This window comes from Adiantum capillus-veneris, chromosome 18 (assembly GCF_014529385.1).
Source record: "Adiantum capillus-veneris isolate H3 chromosome 18, ASM1452938v2, whole genome shotgun sequence".
In the NCBI taxonomy this organism is placed as follows: domain Eukaryota; kingdom Viridiplantae; phylum Streptophyta; class Polypodiopsida; order Polypodiales; family Pteridaceae; genus Adiantum; species Adiantum capillus-veneris.
In genome coordinates, this window is record NC_140948.1 from 53,784,765 (window position 1) to 53,805,266 (window position 20,502).

The 20,502-nt window shown below is 40.2% G+C and overlaps 2 pseudogenes; one reads left to right on the forward strand and one right to left on the reverse strand.

Moving 5' to 3' along the window:
* Positions 1-2,618: 2,618 nt before the first annotated feature.
* Positions 2,619-10,498, forward strand: LOC147435671 (uncharacterized; annotated as a pseudogene).
* Positions 10,499-12,217: 1,719 nt separating this feature from the next.
* LOC147435672 (uncharacterized) lies at positions 12,218-15,555 on the reverse strand (annotated as a pseudogene).
* Between the last annotated feature and the right edge of the window lie 4,947 nt (positions 15,556-20,502).

A 20,502-nucleotide genomic window follows, 5' to 3' on the forward strand; every position in this document is an offset into this window, starting at 1 on the left:
AACCAAAGATTTTTTGATTAGCAGTTTACATGGGCTCCATTGGTACATATCTTCTATGATAACAATACATGCCTCTATAATTTAACTTTACACTTTCTCTATCCAAATGAGCTACATAGTAGAAGTCAAATCCACAATTTAATAGTTAAGTTTACAAGGGTGATAGCTATTGATATCATCTTTACCAATACCAAAGAAATAGCTACCAATAGCCAATGAATAGGGATATTTAATAAAATTTGATACTAAAAAAACACTACTCAAACAAGGTGAAAATTCACTATGGCCTACATAAAGCTATTGAGAAGAATTTCATAATAAAAAGATTCTTTGTGAGAGAGGAAAAAAAGAAAGTGACACTAGTATTTTTAAACATATGGTATCACAATAAAATATCATGTTTTTGAATAAAAGTGTAACAATGAACTAATTTGATGACAGTTTTCCAAAAACATAAAAAACAATGATTGACACAATACTCAAATACAATACTCAATGCCCTTCTTTAAAGATAGACGCACACAAATGTCAACACTCTCTCGCAAGGGCCTAAAAGAAATATTTCAAAAAAAGTTTACTATCATTAGCTTTGCATGTGGTGCTAATTTGCAAGTTCTATCCAATGGTCCAAAGATGCACTAAAAATCCAACCCTTTACTAAGGACTACTTATGTAGTCCAAAAAGTTGGAAACTCAAAGGCTTTACAATATATGTATACTAAAACATTAATCAACAATAAGTTAATTGTTCACCTATCAAATCACCGCTATATATCGACACCTCCATCTTAAGTTGTCATTTCTCTAAGTCAAACTTGGCATAGGCATACTAGTATGGAAACAATAACATGTTGAAAGACAAGAATTTAGATTTCTCAACTTATGAAGCACTACTAATGAAGGAGAATATATTCAACATCCCCAAATGAGGACATCTTAACAAAGGTTATGATCTACTTTAATAAGAATAACCATTATTGATTAAGATGAAATCAAAAAATTGCTTGAATTTCTTCATGATGGAGTGATTAAGACTTGAGACTTGAAACATCTTAGAGGAAAATCAAAATATTCATAAAGGTCAACAATGTCTGTATGAAACTCCAATAATCTAAATCAAATACTCTCACTCAATACGACACCATTTAAAAGAAAACATATTTATATTGCACCAAAATGAGTATAAATACAAAAGCATCTATAGAGGAATCCAACGTCATGAAAAAAATTACAAAGGGAGACAATGTTGTTGTTGTGAGGCTTCCCTTCCCTTACAAGTATTTGTCTTCCTCATCTAGAGATTCATATACACTTGAGTATTTGTGTGTCTATGACCATTCACACCTCCTGTTGTTGTGATATGTAAATCATGTGAGCTCATACTTTTGTCACCTTCGAGAGTAGATATTTTCATGTAGTGTCAGTGAATGAAAGTAGAAGGAGGAGAATCTTGTTTCATGCTTTAATGGAGGTGAGAGAAAGGAGAGGAGCTAGCTTGGTGTGAAAATATGTGGTGGACAAGGGAAAGAGATGGGAAAGAAGCTTGCTTGGTGCTACAATGGAGGTGGGAGAAAGCTAGCAGAGAGATGATGCTAGACTATAGGGGTGCATGTGCTGTAACAATTGAGAGCTTGGAAAAGGGTTTGTAGAGAGAGAAAATCACTTTTAAGCTATAGAATAGGGTTGGAAAACCTTTGGAGGGTGAAAAAAGATGTTTTGATTTTTTTGAAAAAAAATCATTTCTTTTCTTTTTCAGTGTACGTTTTTGACTTTTGGAGGTAAAATACACTTTTTTGACCATGAAATAGGCTCGAGGACCTTTTAAGGAGAAACAATTTTAAATATGATTTTTTTGAAAATTTTAAATTCTTAGTGTATTTTTAAATCCGAGTCAAAAAGTGGGGGAAAAGAGGTCAAATGGTCCCATCCCATCCCTTTCCCCTAGCCACCCCTCGTCACTATATGGCACGGCTGGAGGCCAGAGGGGATTGAGGGCAGGGGGAGTAGGGCGGATAAGAGCCGTCTGACGGGGGGGGGGGCGCTCAGTTCAGGGGATGGAGGCGCAGTTATTGAAGGGGGGAGCGGGAGCATTCAATGATTCCCTTGGCGTGCAATTTGGTGTACTAGGCCTCGTCCTGCTGCGCCCGCTTTCGGTATTCCCCTGCGTTCTCCTGCGTCAGATCAGCCCTTGCGCAAGCCTGCAACAATTGCACCCTTATTCCGCTTTCGATATTCCCCTGGTTTCTCCTGCGTCAAGCAAGGCGTAGCCGGGTGCTTCATGCACTGCCTACAGTGATTGCACCCTTATTCTTGCACTGCATTATTAGCATTGCTTATGCTTATTACCTGAAAAGCTCTGCGGCTTACAACAGTATCATATGCTCGGCACCTGTGAAGCAAAGATATCATAGCTCTTTACAACAGCCTAATACCCTAGCATACAAAGGCTTATGCTCTGTGTGCCTTATACTCTCTTATACCCTCAGCTCTGTGCCTTATACCCATTTGTGTGTCATATACCGGTGAGGCTTTGAAATTGCAATGAACTACGCTTTAGGAGGAGGAGCATTCAATTAAGTGTCCCACTTCACTAGCTCACAAACAAACAATCACGGGGGATGGAAGATGCGAGGCCGCTCTACATCGAAATTGTGTGTGACAATGGGAGAAAAACTCGTCAATGCATTGCAACGGAAGAGTGCCGGGCTAACAAAATATGTTACGAGAAGAGGGTCGACATGATGGAACATCTTCGAGATGATCATGGCACCGAGTGTGATATCCCGCTACGCAAGGGTGGTCGACCGCGAGGCATGATGAATCGGACTTTGTCAAGGGCAAACACATACGAGAAGCAATTAAAGGTGCGGTTCAAGGATGCGGCTTATAAGTTCGAGAGAAACAAGGGAGGGAGAAGTCCTTGCTTTGAAAATGAATGCTTTCGATGAGAGTGAGAAGCTAGCAAAGGGATCGAAAGAAGCTTTTGTAGAAAGAGAAATGGCCAATGCATTAGGGGACTACATGAGCACAAAAGATGCACGCATGGCGGGTATACAAAAACGGATTGATGGTGGCTTCGAAATGAATGTAAGCATATATATCGCAACCATCACATTTTATTTTTATAAGGATTACGTTTTTTTTTTTGCTTTTCACTCTCGACTCTTTTTAGAAGCGTAACCCCGGTGGAAAAATACATAAAGAAGAGGAAAACGTTGAGGACAAAAAAGTAGAGGAGAAAGTTGATATTGAGCAAGCATGTACTCCGGTATGTCGCATGTAGTGTTGTTATTTAAATGACTAATTGTATGGTATGATGCGGATTTTGAATTTGGTGTTAAATAAGTTGCATGTCTTGTAGCCAAATCTCACATTGGATGATGGTCATGGTCCTTTGCTTGCACCCGTGAAGCAAGGGAAAATAAAACTTCATAGAGGGTACTCCCGTACCGTTAGGTGCTTCCTTGCTTGAAAATTTGTTGTCCGTTCAAAGAGGAAAACAGGTAAAACTTTGTTCATGTAGAAATATAAATCATGCATATAGTAGATAATTCTACTTACCTTCTCATGAACTTGTCAATATACTTCATATTCGGGTGACCATTGGTTTGTCAAAGCAAATCCAAATGATTAGTGACTCTCCTCTTTGCAAAGGCAACATGCCACTTTCTTTGGTGATAAGCAAGAGGGGAATTAACTTGGAAGCAAGTAGTAGTAATGGCAACGAGTCCATACAAGCAAGGTGATTATTACCATCCTCTAAAGGTTTAGCATTCTCTATCATTTGTTAATGTATAAATTTGCTTTGACATATAGTTTTGAAAGTGGATCACCAATTCAATTTAGATCTCATTGATCTAACATAATTTCGGAAGTGGACATGAAAATACTTGAAGATATTTCCCATGCCAAAGCTTCCACAAAAACAATGAACTTGTTTATGATGTAACTATAGCTTAAAGCTCATTTGTATGCTTTCAAAAATATGTCGTGTATTATGTAAGTTTTCAATGCAATGTCTTTGTTTTTTATGGTGATAGTTGGAGAGAAAACACATTGCCTAAAGAGATTTTAGACCAAGTTTGGTTCATGGATAGTTTATGGTGAAGGAGTACGAGCGGAAGTGAGACGCGAGAGAGAGTGCGAGAAGAAGAGCACGAGGATATGGTGAACTCGCTCTACTGTAATGTGTAGAGCATAGTGAGTTCTTATTAGGTTTTTACAAAAGAATATGTGTACATACCTGGCGGCCCGCCCACTTACCTGGGCGACCACATTGGGCTTTATACCCCAACAACCTCCCACTTAAAGTCCAATGTGGTACTTTAAGTGTGAGAGAAGCTACTATACAAGCTAATATACAAGAGATGTAGAGAAGTGATGTACTACCCTACACCTAACTGCTTGCGAAAATGCGCAAAGCTCTCTGAGGGAAGTCCTTTTGTAAGTAGATCAGCAGGATTTTCTGTGGTGTGAACTTTGACAAGCTGAAGTTGCTTATCCTCGAGCATTTCCCTGATGAAATGATACTTCACATCCACATGATTTGTCTTTGAGTGATAAACTGGATTGCGAGCCAATTGTATAGCACTTTGACTATCACAATATAACACAGGCATCTCTTCTTTGATTCCCAAATCTGTTACTAGTCGATTAAGCCAAATTGATTCTTTTCATGCCTCTGATGCTGCAACATATTCAGCCTCTCTGGTAGACTGAGTAACACAATCTTGTAATCTAGAATGCCATGATATTGCTCCACCAGCCAATGTAAAGACATACCCTGACGTAGACCTTCGGTTGTCTAAGTCACCTGCATAATCTGAGTCTGTAAAACCCTTTACACTTAGCTCCTGACTCCCATAGCATATACGCATACTCTTTGTAGCTTTCAGGTATCTCAATATTCCTTTCACTGCCTCCCAATGTTTCTTGCCTGGGTTTGACATGTATCGACTTACTACTCCCACTGCAAATGCAATGTCTGGGCGAGTAGCAATCATTGCATACATCAAACTACCCACTGCAGATGCATATGGAATCTTATCCATTTCAGCCTGTTCTTCCTCAGACACAGGACAATCTTGTTTGCTAAGTTTCACATATGGTGGCAATGGAACACTCAATGCCTTTCCCTTCTCCATATTGAAACGTTGCAAAACCTTGTCAATATACTCTGTTTGAGATAACCAAATCAACTTCTTTGATCTGTCTCTCTCAATGCGCATACCAAGTATATGACTTGCCTCACCCATGTCTTTCATGTCAAACGATTTTGCCATCTTTGACTTCAAAGCTGAAATTTCTTCCAAGTGCTTGCCAGCAATCAACATGTCATCCACATACAAAATAAGGATCAGCCAACTGCCATCCTTAGCCTTCTTTGTATATAGACAGTGATCGAACTCACTACGTTTGTAGCCTTGAGAAAGCATAAACTTGTGGAATTTATGGTACCATGCCCTCGGTGATTGTTTTAAGCCATGAAGACTCTTTAACAACTGGCATACCCAATCTTCCTTGCCTTTCTCAACAAACCCTTCTGGCTGCTGCATGTAAATTTCCACATCTAAATCACCATGCAAGAACGCTGTCTTGACATCCATTTGGTGCAACACCAAATCTAATATGGCAACCAATGCAAGAAAGCATCTCAATGTAGTCATCTTGACCACCGGAGAGAAGACTTCATCAAAGTCAATGCCTTGTTCTTGCTTAAAGCCCTTGGCAACAAGCCTTGCTTTGTACTTTGGCTGACTATCATGAGCGGTGATCTTATACCTGTAAACCCATTTACAAGGTAGAGCCTTTTTGCCCTGTGGTAATTTAACTAGCTTCCATGTCTTGTTTTTATACAGAGCTCTCATCTCTGACTGCATGGCCAATTGCCAATTCTCGGAGTCCTTCATTTGCACTGCTTCCTTGTAACATGAAGGCTCATTGCAATCAGTCAACATGACATAGTTCATAGATGGAACAAACCTATCAAGAGGTCGCGAGACACGTCTAGATCTATGCACAATAGGTGGATCAGGCTCAGCCACAACCTGTGGTTCCACTCTATCCTGTCCTTGCTCCTCTTGAGCCCTGACATTTTGTCTTGCACGTGTAGGTCCATCTTCTTGGAAGACAACTCTTCTAATCTCCTCAACCCTCTCTGGTTTAGAATGATATTTGGATTCATTAAAGTGAACATCATTGCTGCGGACAACCTTTCTGGATTCGGGATCCCAAAGTCTGTACCCCATCTCACCAGAATTACCATAGCCTAGAAAGATGCACTTTCTACTCTTTGGCTCAAGTTTGTTCCTGAATTCTTTTGGAACGTGAGTATATGCCTCATAGCCAAAGACTCTGAGATGCTTGTATGAGGGCATTTTGCCTGACCATACCATCTCTGGCACTAAATCCTTCTGCAAAACCTTGCTAGGAGATCTATTTACAAGATGAACAGCTGTTGATACAACTTCAGCCCAAAACCCATTTGGCAGCTGTGCATTAGACAACATACTTCTGACCTTCTCTTGTATGGTCCTATTCATCCTCTCAGCAACACCATTTTGAAGAGGATTGTAAGGAGCAGTAAGTTCACGTTTTATACCTTTTGACTCACAAAAGTCCTGAAAGGCCTTCGAAACATACTCTCCACCATTGTCAGTGCGTAAGCATTTAAGCTTCTTGCCACTCTGATTCTCCACAAGTGTCACAAAAGTTTTGAAAACACTCAACGCTTCATCCTTGTGCTTGAGAAAGTAAACCCATACTTTCCTCGAGTAATCATCTATAAATGTCATAAAGTAAGAAGCTCTCCCTAGAGATAGGTTAGGCATAGGTCCACACAAATCACTATGAACAAGTGCCAACTGTGTATCTCTTCTACTGCTTCTATGCTTATGTGGCTGCTGTGTTTGCTTACCATACAGACAATGTTCACAGAATTCAAAATCATTAAATGAAAAGCCAGGCAAATAACCAGAACGAGACAAGATTTCCATTCCCTTCTTGGACATATGTCCTAACCGGCTATGCCACAAAGAAACGTTCGGCTGCTCGGTTACATTGATTACTTTTTTAGAGACATTTGATACATAAATCATGTAAAGTCCTCCAGACTTTACTCCATGTGCTACTGTCATAGAACCCTTGGATATCTTCCACATGTTCTGTCCAAAAGTGGTGACGTAGCCAACATCATCAAGTAAACCTGTGCTGATCAAGCTCTTTGTAATTGCGGGAACATGTTTCACATTCTTCAGCGTGAAAGAAGAGCCATTCTGAAACTTCAATTGAACATCTCCAACACCTAAGATCTCACATGTCTGCCCATTGCCTAGCCGAACATGATCTTTAGTGGTCACATAAGAGGTAAACCACTCCTTGTTTGGAGACACATGAAGTGATGCCCCTGAGTCTATAATCCAGTCACTCAGTGCATTTCGATCAGATGCTGTAAGAAGAGCTGAGTCCATTGTATTCTTCAAGAAGTAGATGTCTCCTGACACTAGACTGTCATCCTCTGCAACAGTGTTTGTCGCATTTTTTTCTTGAATCTTCACTGAGGACTTGTTCTTCTCACCATGGTCTTCATCTTTCTCTTTGCCTTTTTCTGCTTTCCATTCTCTGCAGTCTCTTTTCATGTGACCCTTCTTGCCACAATGGTAGCATTCTATGTCACTCTTGCCTTTAGCACTGCGGGACTTGCTACGAGACTGATTCCTCTTTCCACCTTTGTACTTTTCTTTGGTCCTTCCCCTGACAACTAAGGCTGTTCCTTTGCCTTTGTGCATTGTCTTTCTATTGGTTTCTTCAGTAAGCAGATTTCCTTCTACACCTGCTATGTTCAAACCATCTGGAGGTGCAAAATTACTCAAAGCTGTGCGAAAAAGTGTCCCAACTTGCCGGCAATATGATCAACAAGAACATAGCTCTAACAGGTTCATCAAACTTGACACCTTGAGCTGACAACTGACTATAGATTGTGTTGAATTCATTCAGATGATTGGACATAGGTGTCCCTTCTTTCATCTTCAAGTCAACAAGCTTCTTAAGCTAGTATACCTGTGAAGCTGCACTCTGCTTCTCATAAAGATCACTCAGCTTTAACCATGCTTGATAAGCCGACATCTCGTCTGCTACATTGAAGTAAACGCTTTCTGCCAAAGTCCGCATAATGGTAGAAAGTGCCAATTCATCCATTTCGCTCCATTCATCTTCGTCCATATCTTCTGGTTTTATCCCCTTGAGCTTTATAGGTTTTATCTGCTTCTTTTGTACCAACACGTGCCAAATCTGCTTCTTCCACAATGGGAAATTGGTTCCATCCAGCTTCTTGATATTGTAAAGAGCAGTGTCTTGTGATCCAGCCATAGCTACGCTTCACAGTAGTTTACTTTCCTGGGAAAAATTCGGCAGATTTTCCCCTGTAAACTGACCTCTGAACCAATATCAACCTGCCAAATGAACCAAGAAAGCTTCAGATTAAGCATAAATTTCGGCAGAGTCTCCTTTGTAAAATGGCTCTGGTGTACTCAAAAACAGACCAAAAACAGCTCAAAAACACTGTCTCTCTGACACTATAAGCTGTGGGTAAACCTGTCTTGCACCTGTACTGTCTCTGACTGTCCTGTCACTGTCCTGTAAGCATAGACTGCGACAATGCCTCAACGGCAGTAAAGCAAAGATGCAATCCCAACTGTTTAACTCACAGTCAATACATCCTAGCTGCCTATCTAAGGGTGCTCGAGGGATCGCTCCAAGACCTGTATCACCGAAAGGATCTCAACATTCGAGAATCCCCCAGCTCAATAAAACCTCACTCGACCCTCAACAAAGGCTGCAGTAAATCTGACAGTACATAGACTTCCCACAAAGTCATACATCCACAAATTTCCCACTGTATGCTGTAACCGCTGTGGCGGTTGTTTGCTGCGTGACTCACAGCCAGCAAACCCTCAACAGACATACATCATCTCTGACAATACATCCCATGTGGAAGTACCTGCAATGTCAGGATGAAATCTGGAATATCAAGCAGCAAACACAAGCTACCTGATGAACTAGTGGATGTCGCCTACAGTCTATGTGTAGATGCGCCCGTGTCGTATGTGACACGCCTCCAAGAACTGTGAGCCGTCCTTCGATGTGTAGACAGCCACAAATCAACACTCTGGGAGTGTCGATATCCTCAGCACCTGCAGACGTAGGCCGAAAACCCCAAATTTGCAGAGTCGGATCTGCACTCGCTAAGACCACGTAGTTGAAAATGGCCTGCGCAGACCTTTGTCGAAGCCGAACGGTGGCCGAGATGACCTCAGAATGAATTTCTGACAACACCAAGTCCTTCGGCCTCACCCACGAGATTTGGGGCCGTGTCTTTGCCTGTCGAATTTCACTCCAATCTGAGTTGGTGACTCTAGCCTCCTGCAGTGGTGCCCCGAGCCTCGATCTGAGCTCTGATACCAGTTGAAGGAGTACGAGCGGAAGTGAGACGCGAGAGAGAGTGCGAGAAGAAGAGCACGAGGATATGGTGAACTCGCTCTACTGTAATGTGTAGAGCATAGTGAGTTCTTATTAGGTTTTTACAAAAGAATATGTGTACATACCTGGTGGCCCGCCCACTTACCTGGGCGACCACATTGGGCTTTATACCCCAACATATGGTATGACTATGTTACACTACGTCATCATGAAGACATTGGACTTATCAAGAATTACCTTCCAGGTGTAGATATGTCTCAACATTGGTTCCTTTTTCTACCAATAGTTAGTAGGTATGCTTTATTCATTTTCTTTTAGCTTGAAAGTGATGTGATGTACCTATGGTTTTCATGCTTAATTTGTTGCATATTTATGTCTTGTTTACTGAACTATTGGGTCCTTTATGTCATCTTCAACAATCGCTTCAAAAAGCTTGACAAATCTCCATGGGATTCACATGCTATTATGTACTTCAATTCATTGCCGGATTCTAATGGCACAACCTATCTTGCTAGTGTTTATAGGTATGTATGTGGTAAGGAATATAGAGGTTATTGGGTGAGAGTTTGATCTAAGAGCTTTCCTTGTAGGGTTCTTGAGATTCTATCTCACAATTGAATGAGGGTTTGAAAGAGTTCATGGAAAAACCAAGAAAAGGACTTTCACCACTAGAAATACCTGAGGTGTGTCAATGGCTCAAGTGTTGTACGCATGTGTTGTCATGTTGATAAGGTCAATTTATATGATTTTTCACTATTGAAAATTGATGCATGTCTTTAGGTTCCTCATCAACCAAATGCCCATGATTGTGAGTTTTATGTTATGGCTTATATGAAGCATCTTACTGCTGGGGCCTTTGGAAAACGATCAAAGAGCAGGGTATGTAAATGTTTTTCATTGAAAAAACACTTAACTTTATGTGATGGTCTATCTTTAGTGATATATATGGTTCACTAACTCTCTATGTTTGATGTACAACTCACAAAGACTTGGTTCAAGCACCAATCCGTTCAAAGGCTAAAAGAGGAGCTTATAGCATGGAGCAAAAAGTCTCTAGGACTTGATGGAGTGCAAGGATGATGTGTTTTGGACACCCCAAACTATGTAGCATCTCTTTTTTATCTCATGCGTTGGAAATTGCTTTATTATATGTAAAACTTTTGTGATGTAACTTTTGAGATCTTATGAGAGCATAGTGCACCATATGCTAATGTCTTTTACGTCACATGATGGAGTTATGATGTAAATTTCTTGTTCTTTACGCAATATAATCCATCTTGGTTCCTCCAATATGTCTCTGTGTGCTATTGATTGCCTACCTTTTGTACATATTAAGAGGGATATATCAAGATTGATTCCAAATTTCCAAGAGTGATCTAAATTCTCTCCAATATGTCGTTCAATCTATCTATTTCATGTGTGGTAAGAAATGATGTGTTAAGATGTGAGAAATGATGTGTTATGATGTAATAAATGATGTGTTATGATGTAAGAAATGATGTGTTATGATCGATTCTAATTCTCTAAGAGTGACCAAGGTAGGTGCACTTGTTTCCAAAACCTTACGAGTGAAGATTACGCTAGTGCAATAATTGTTGATGAGAAAAGCGAGAAATGGGGTGATTAACACAAAATGATAGACCAATTATTGTAGGGGTAAAAGGCCCAAATGGTAACAAGGAATTTCTATAAAATATAAGGAAGTGAGTCTTGAACTAAGGTAATGCAAATTACATGACAACGAAGCCTCCATTTGTGATACAAACTAGGCATAAGGGGTGACCCAGGGTTGAACTAAGGGTGAACTGAGGGTGCACAAAGGGTGAACTAGGGAGGTAATCTGGGTGAACTAGGGATGACCTAAGAGTGAACTAGGGACCAAATCTAATTGCAGTATGGTGAACTAGGGGTGAACTAGAGGTGAACTAGGAGTGAACTAGGGGTGAACTAGGGAGGAAATCTGAGAATGATTCCCGAGAGCATGGTTTTGGGCCTTGCAGTGATGAACTAAGGTTGAACTAGGGGTGAACTAGGGACCTAAACTAAGAATGGTTCCCAAGGGGTGAACTAGGGATGAACTAGGGACCAAATCTAAGAATGATTCCCGAGAGCATGGTTTAGACCTTTCAGTGGTAAACTAAGGGTGAACTAGGGATAAACTAGGGACCTAATCTGAGAATGATTCTAGAGAGCATGAGTTTTGGCCCTACAGTGGTGAACCAAGGGTGAACTAGGGATGAGCATTAGTTTTGGCCTGACAATGGTGAACTAAGAGTGAACTAGGGGTGATCTGAGGGTGAACTAAAAGTGAACTAAGGGTGAACTGGGGGTGAAAATGGGTTGTGGCCTACAGTGGTGACCCAAAAGTGAACTTAGGGTGAACTAGGAGTGAACTGGTAGTAAACTAAGGGTGAAATTGGGGTAGCACCACAAAATTTCCTAGAGCATACCATATTGCAAACCAAATGTAAATTCATATATTGAGTGCACAGTATCAAGACAAGTGTAGCTAGAATCAAAATAGACATAAACCTTGTTTAAACCAAATATACATGACCAAAGTGGATCCATCATATGAGCACAAGACTCCATTGGGATGCAAACACATTACAAAGAACTTCACCATCGTCTTGAACCATTGTAAAGTCTCTCTCATCTATTGGGGTTTATCTCAATGTACAAGAAATAATCTTGCATACTACATTTGTTGGAATATCACATATTCTCACATGTTTATCTATTAGGTAGGTCTCTCCATCCGGAAGGGTATGTTGTGACAATAAAGGCAATAATGCATGGCAAGTTTGACATGTAATGGTAACCCTAGGTCAACCATGAATGTTTTGGTGCAACAATGTGGACACCAAATTCGTGGTGTCTCATGAAATCGAACTCGAGACTTGCCACTTTGATGTTTCCTTCGCAATATACCAGTACGTGAGCTTGCTTTGTTGGTTGGGATGTCCCTGCTTCATAAAACTCTATATTTGGCTCCGCTTCTTGTGGCCTCTTCCCATGCCCAAGTCTTGTTTGAGTCACATGTGCTTGTATTTTCCGTATACTTCCTCTCATAGGCATCTCAATCGCCTTCGGTGGCGAGGTCTTTAATAAGGTATCCTTGCAATTGTTGAGTTCACGTAACAAGACTGCTTTTTGAGCCGGATCATTGTCCTTCAAGCTTTCTTCAATCGTTGTAAGTATGCTTCTGACCTCGCTTACACATTTCAAGACCTCATTATCATCAGCCCCATCCTCAATTGAGTTGTCCATGAAATATTCATTGATATCTTTCGTGTTTGGAGATCTTTATCAACGGCATGCTCATTATCCACAGTTGGAATGAAGGGATACAAGTGTGGAAAGTACTTCTTTATGATTGGGTGAAGTGCATATAGGTGTTTACACCTGCTTGCCCAATCTGGGCAATCACAGTAGTTGCATTGCATGCTCACATGATGCCAGTGGCTTATATTAGAAATACTTCGAACCTTGAATAATAGTGTCATTTCATTCACAATTTCCTAGGTGGAAGGATCACTCTTGTACAGTTGTAGTATTTTCTCCCCACCATGTAATTGTGTAGTGTGTTGCTTTGAAGAGCCCCGGATGTTGTAGCGGCCCGAGTCAACTAGAGTAACAATACGAAATCAAGTTTAAGATCCCTCTTTTATAACAAAGAGAGAAATCAATCCATGAGGGATTGTCTTAGCTATTTCTTGTTTTTGTTTGAAGAACTCCAATAAAGTACCACCCATTCTAGTGCCAGTTGTTGAATCACCCACAATAGCATGCAAGAGATCCACAATAGATCTATTGATCCGCACGTCTTATAAGGTATACTTTATGTATTACCATAGTCTCTCCACTAAGTTTCCATAGTTGAATAAATGACCAAACTTGGGCCATCTTCTGCGCCATGGGCAATCACGTCCACACCAACCATTTGTCACATACCTCTGCACATTAACATGAGTTGCATAGTGTTGAAGAAGTGCTTGGTAGTGATTCTCAAATTCTACCTCGTCGAAGGCATGCATAAGTGTTGTCATTGATGAATAAAGATGATCTTGGAGCTCCTTTGGTACCTACATATACAAGAACAATTGGTTATCAAGGTGCACGGAGACCCACACATGCATTGCATTCACAATGAAGAGTCTACAAACATTTGGAAGAGGATTTTCCACCCATGCTTTCTTTGTGTGGAACCAACTCACAATAATATGGCAAAAACGTTGCTCTCGGGGTCCCTTTTCATAAGAATGCCAACAAAATTCATCTCCATTGATGACCTTTGAGAATGCTTCAAGCTCTAAAGCAGATTTGTCAATGACAAGGGCGGTAGGTCTAACATTCCCCATTCTAGATAGGATTGTAGATAATGTTATCTCTAGTGCTATCCTCTCATGGTCTGAGCCTGGGTCATTAGAGCACATCATAAACCAAATTGGAATACCCACACCATGTTGATTTGGCAAGACATCGGCATATAGTGGTAGCCCAAACGCATTCGTCTTAAAAGTGCTATCAATAGCCCATGAGTTATGCCGAGAGAATTGCATAGCCATTTCCAACATCCATTGGTCTTGAATGATAAGAACAAAGGGTTTTTCACTGTCATCTATTGCATGAGGATCGTAAGGTTGGTAGTAGCACACCTGCATGTTTTCACAAAAAAAGATTCAATAGGCACTATGCTCAAACAACTTTTGGTCACTACAACTCTCCCAAACGAATCAAAATATTATGGATACCTTTCCCTGCTTCTTTAGCATTGTAGCCTCGATCAACATACATGTCCAATCATCCCTAGAAAGTTTTCCTTGGAGCACAAAATGAGAAGTATACCTAAAATGCATTAGTTTCACCACGAGAAATTACAAAGTGTACTTGAGTCAAAGAGATAGCCTAGTAAATACCTTGATTTTGTATTTGAAATGACATCATTGAAACTTCCCTTTGTATCATAAAGAATCTGAAGGTCACTTGCTCAATGTAAAAACACCGTTCATAATGTAATTGCTCTTTTGATAAGGACATCTTTGCAACTTCGTGCATTGCCAACATCAAATAGATCTTCCATACAACACTCAATCAATTTGGATGGACAAGTAAGTGGTATAAATCCTCACGACTACCAGGGGTATGTCCTTCATGAAGAGGAAACAAAAAAATGGAGGCCTTTTTGTTACCATCAAGATATTCTACTTTGACTTTGAAAGGGCATCCACTCTTCTTTGTTTTTCTAAGCCTCGTTTTGGTACCTTTATTCTGGGGTTGTCCACCTCTATGAGAAATGTAATCGATAGTGGTCTTAGAGATACCATGGATCTTACTGGAATGGACCATAATAAGCCTCACTTTATGCTCAACCATAATATCCACCAAAGCTGATTTTACTTTTGATACATCTACACTTTTGTGATGCAGAAGACGCACATATGTATGCTTTCTTTTGGCACTACTGCATGCCTCTAAGTATTCCTTCCATCTCTTACACTCACAAGCACTGAGAAGGTCCTTCACATAGTCAAGTGGAATCCCATGTCTTCTAATGTCCACACACCACTCTAGCTTGATCGTTTTAATGGTATCTTCTATCCCCAAGTGATTTTGTTCATGTCCCTTTGTGTGGAAACCTTGGACAATGTTCCCCCATTCTTCAAGATAAGATATCTTGATCTTTGAAGATGATGAGGGTAAACAAAGATAACTCATGCCATCTTCAGGTTGTCCCAAGAACAAACCTTCCTTCATTTTTCTCCATCTACCCAAATCTAGCACCCCTCTAGTATCACAAGCTTTAAGAGCTGCCAAGGTGATTAAAGTGTCATCCCTAATCACATTCTTTATCAACTCATAAGTACTCCTTTCAAAAGAATAGAAAAAAGAAGAAACATATGGTAGTGGATTGAAGGAAGGTAGCCTTGTTTGTGTCATCCGTGATATGACTTCATCACCTTCAAAGGAGCTCGGAGAGTCACTAGCTTGATCACATTTGTTGCTATTGCTTGAGTCACTCTCCCATTCTAGGTCCGATATGATCTTGTTGCCTACATGGTCTTCAAGTGATTCCATATTGAAGGAAGCTGAGTTTAGTTTACTTCTAGTACACTCTTAGTTTATCCTTAGTTCACCCTTAGTTCACCCTTAGTTCACCTCTGTGAACCCACATTCACAGGCCACCCCAAGTTCACCACTAGTTTACCCTTAGTTCACCCCTATTTCACTATGGTAAACTAAAAACACCTTAGCTTACCTCTAGTTCACCCTAGTTTACTTTTAGTTCACTAATTTTAAATCTCTCTCTCCCTCGTCACTATGCATGCACATTAGAGTCCCCCTATGTGAAGGTTTGGCTTTTTAAATGTGCCTTCTCAAAGTAATAATGATTGGGGTGTAACTGTCTTGGATTATGTGAAATCTACTTTTCAGGCCTAGTTTACCCCAAGTTCACCTCCAATCATTGATCAAGAATCTTCCTATAAAGACGAGCAATTTGCTTTCCCACCCCAGTTCACCCTTAGTTCACCATATCCTAGTTCACCCCTAGCTCACGCGTAGTTCACCCCTAGTTCACCGATTCGCCGGACGGCTAGGATTGCATTGCGATTCCTGCTTCCCTTTCCCACCATAGATCCCCCCTGGTTGGAGCCGTGCCATATAGTGACGAGGCTAGCCACCTCCCTTACCTTCTAACTAGGTAAGAAGCCATTAATAGGTGTAAAGCTACCTTGTCCCCCTACCCTTTTGAAGGTATAGAGTGTGTCCACCTACCTTGTCCCCCTACCTTGTCACCCAAGAAGTAAGCTCAATTGGTGAGACCTTGGGGGGTGGTTCCCATGGTTGCCCCTCGAGGGTGTAATGTATAGCAATGTACAATTGTAAATACATGATATGCGTAAAAGTTTCTCCCTACTACCTTCCCGCACTGATGGTGGGAAAAAAGAAGAAGAAGGTATAGAGTGTGTCCACCACCCTCTTCCTATTGGGTGGCCTCTAATTAACCTTAATCTCAAAGGGCACCTAGAGTGTTCATAGTTTTTCTAATGGACAGCCAAGAGCTCCATCCCAAGAGCACCCTTGTTTCGTGGACTCCCCGAATCCCTCTTTGCAATAATGAGCCTGCAATACACTCATATCCATGTGCCAACAAGTCCTTGGATCCCGAGACAACCCACTTGATGGGCCCTCTACTCTTTTGAAGGTATAGAGTGTGTCCACCTACCTTGTCCCCCTACCTTGTCACCCAAGAAGCGAGCTCAGTTGGTGAGACCTTTGTGATGTAACCCCAATGTTGAGGGTTCGAGGCTCACAAGTTGCGTTCTCTTGGGTATATTCTCCTCCCTTATTGGGGGGGTGGTTCCCACGGTTGCCCCTCAATGTACAATTGTAAATACATGATATGTGTAAAAATTTCTCCCTACTACCTTCCCCTCATTGACCGTGGGAAAAAAAAGTAGAAGGTATAGAGTGTGTCCACCACCTCTTCCTATTGGTTGGCCTCTAATTAACCTTAATCTCAAAGGGCCCCTAGAGTGATTATATTTTTTCTAATGGACAGCAAAGGGCTTCACCCCAAGAGCACCCTTGTTTCGAGGACTCCATGAATCCCTCTTTGCAATAATGAGCATGCAACACACTCATATCCACGCACCAACAACCCCTTGGATCCCGAGACAACCCACTTGATAGGCCCTCTACTCTTTTGAAGGTATAGAGTGTGTCCACCTACCTTGTCCCCCTACATTGTCCCCCAAGAAGCGAGCTCAGTTGGTGAGACGTACCTTTGCGATGTAACCCCAAGGTTGAGGGTTCGAGGCTCACATGTTGCGCTCTCTTGGGTATATTCTCCTCCCTTATTGGGGGGGTGGTTCCCACGGTTGCTCCTTGAGGGTGTAATGTAAAGCAATGTACAATTGTAAATACATGATATGTGTAAAAGTTTCTCCCTACTACCTTCCCCACGTGTAGGTGGGGAAAAAAAAGTAGAAGGTATAGAGTGTGTCCACCACCCTCTTCCTATTGGTTGGCTTTTAATTAATCTTAATCTCAAAGGGCCCCTAGAGTGTTCATATTTTTTCTAATGGACAACCAAGAGCTCCACCCCAACATCACCCTTGTTTCGAGGACTCCCCGAATCCCTCTTTGCAATAATGAACCTGCAACACACTCATATCCATGCGCCAACAACCCTTTGGATCTCGAGACAACCCACTTGATGGGCCCTCCAACCCGATGTGGCACTCAAGGGTGAAAATGGGAGAAAATCTCAAATAGAGGTTAAAAAAAAAATCTTATACAAGATTCATTTTGAGAGGGCCTCATTTAGGACCACCCACTTATCATCTCTTTGGAAAAAACATTGAAGAAAAAAAACATCAACTACATTTGCCAAAGTACACATATTCTCATTTTGGTCTAGTCAAAGATATACTACCCATTTAAACTAGTTCTGCAAGTTCTATAGTGCTAGTTACACCTACACTAGTGCTCAAAAAAACTTTTCCCCAAAAACTTGGCAAACCTACGTATGAGAAAGAGTAGAGGTAAATTGACTAAATTTGAAGGTTTCTACACTAAATTACACTAGTTTTTTGTAAAATTTGTAGGTATTCTCATCTTCCATTTTAAAATTTAGAGGTAAATTTCAAATGTTGCAAGCAGGATTACACTAAATCTAGGTTTTTTTTATAGCATTGATATATGACCACACTCCACGGTAGTGATTGGAGATGATTATTACATTCCTCGATAGTCATTGGAGGTGATCACAGTGTGAGTATTGGTATAAAAGAAGAAACAAAGAAAGAGAGGCTTTTGACACTTTGATTGCAACACTCCAAAGAGAGGCTTAAAGTTTGTTGTTCACATCTTATTATAATGATGTGGAAATACAAACTTAGTGACCAATCATTAGTCCCACAGTAGTTACACGATGAGCAAGCCATAAGAGAATTAGCACCCAGTAACTCATTAACACCCATTAACTCCATGTTTAATCACGAAACTTTAGAGTAAATGTGCACGTGCATAATTTCCAATTGCAATGAAGTGAAACCCTAAGAACCACAATTTTTTCCTTCTTTATGGACTCAAGAACTGACGACCACTAATAATGAATCTCATTTTCTACCAATCAACATATAGTCAATATACAAATTTGATAGATTGTGTGTAATCATATCAAATACTTAAGGATAAGAAAATAAAAGCCAAAATTTTGTCAAAGTTAAAAATGAAGAGCAATGGCAAAGCCTTGCCTCTTAAGGCATACCACAAAGTGCATCTATATCTATACTATATAAGATGGAGCTTAAAATTTTGGAGGCATTCATTGGTTTACTTCAATGACAATCTTACCGAACATCTAATCTAAAATGCAAAAGAAAAGGTAAAATTGTAAAAAATGAAAAGCCTTTTGACAATGTGCCCTCAAAAGACCTTCTGCTCTACATAAAATAAACGTACCAACCTAACATTTTTCTACGTTAGTATGTAAATGTTGTCTTGTTTATATAATTACATGCTAGCAGGGATTTCATTGAAGTAATCACGATCGTGTGATTATGTTGATAACTCTAGTATTTACACAAGAAAATCACGTGATCACGTTAATTGTTAACGTGACTTTGGTTATAACTTGCAAAAACCCATAGAATCGGTTAGCCCTTCGGGATTTTTCATTTTTCTTGCGGGTCTCCCCGGCCTTTTTTATTTTCCCGGCGGGCCCGCATAGCCGACGGGCCTGCTGGAAAATGAAAAAGCCCGGCGGGAGTAATTATATATAGTAAACAATGTGCTAACTGCGGTCCTTGAAAATCTTTGGGAGGTGTATCCGAGTGCCGGGTGTAGTCATCTCCTTGTGCATTGTCCTAAGGTTATAGAGTCACAACTTGTTTTTTTGGGCCGGACGTGATTCTTAATTCGACGGTAACACTTCTAAATTTTTTTAATTCCTTTACTGACATAAAGGTACAAAACCAAAATAATCGAAAACTTGGAGAGTCATGTTCATTGCGACAAATCCATTGGTCCAAATGAGGGCTGTAATTGGTTTTAGAAGATGAGCATATGTAAATGACGAGTCGATAGTCAAAGGTTGGATGTCATGTACTAGTGTACTGGGCATATAAAGATCCTTGAAGTCTTGCATTTTTCACCATCATAGATTTGAGTTGATATACACTATCACTCCACAATGTAAGAGCTATAATCCTTAATTGGGTCAAAATAGATTTTATATATTGAATTGGTTGCATGGGGGGCTACAATCCTTCACTGGATACAAGTAGTCCTCAATTGTGTGATTATATTGAAGATTTATTTGTATTAGTTCATGAATTGGTTTATACAAAGAGTGCATTATGTATTACGATAGATTATTAGTGCATGAAATGACCAATCATATATTTTATTGCTTTCGTTTCTTTTTTGCAAACAACTGACATTGTTCAGTGTAGAAGTTGATTATTCTTTGTAGCATTTGAAATTAGATGTGTATTGTTTGCAAATCAAAGTGGACATATAAATTATCATTATAATAATAATTGCATTGAGAAATTGATAGCATTGTTATAGTTATTATGCCGTGCATAGAGTGTATTACAATGTGTATGTTTGCTCACAACATAGTGATTGATATGTGGATAGACTAGCGTGCATTGAAAATATGATATTGTGCATTTTGGTTACTTTCATATTGAATGGTTTCTTAATATATATTGAAAATAGGAAAAATGTTTCAAAAACTGAACATTTGGTTCTTTTGTCTTCAGTTTTAATTTAAAAGCAATGGAGAAAAATGTGGGCACAAGTGATACGAAGAAACAAAAAAAAAAAGCTCCTGGTAAAGAGTGAGATTATGCTTACAACTTATGCAGCCAACATATGGATTGGCAATGTAAATTTTGTCTCACAACAAAATTAGGCGGTACACCATGTATTAGGGACCATTTTTTGAGTAGCGTTAAAAAGAGTTGTAAGAAATGTGAACATCCTCAGGCACCTACAATTGCAAAGCGT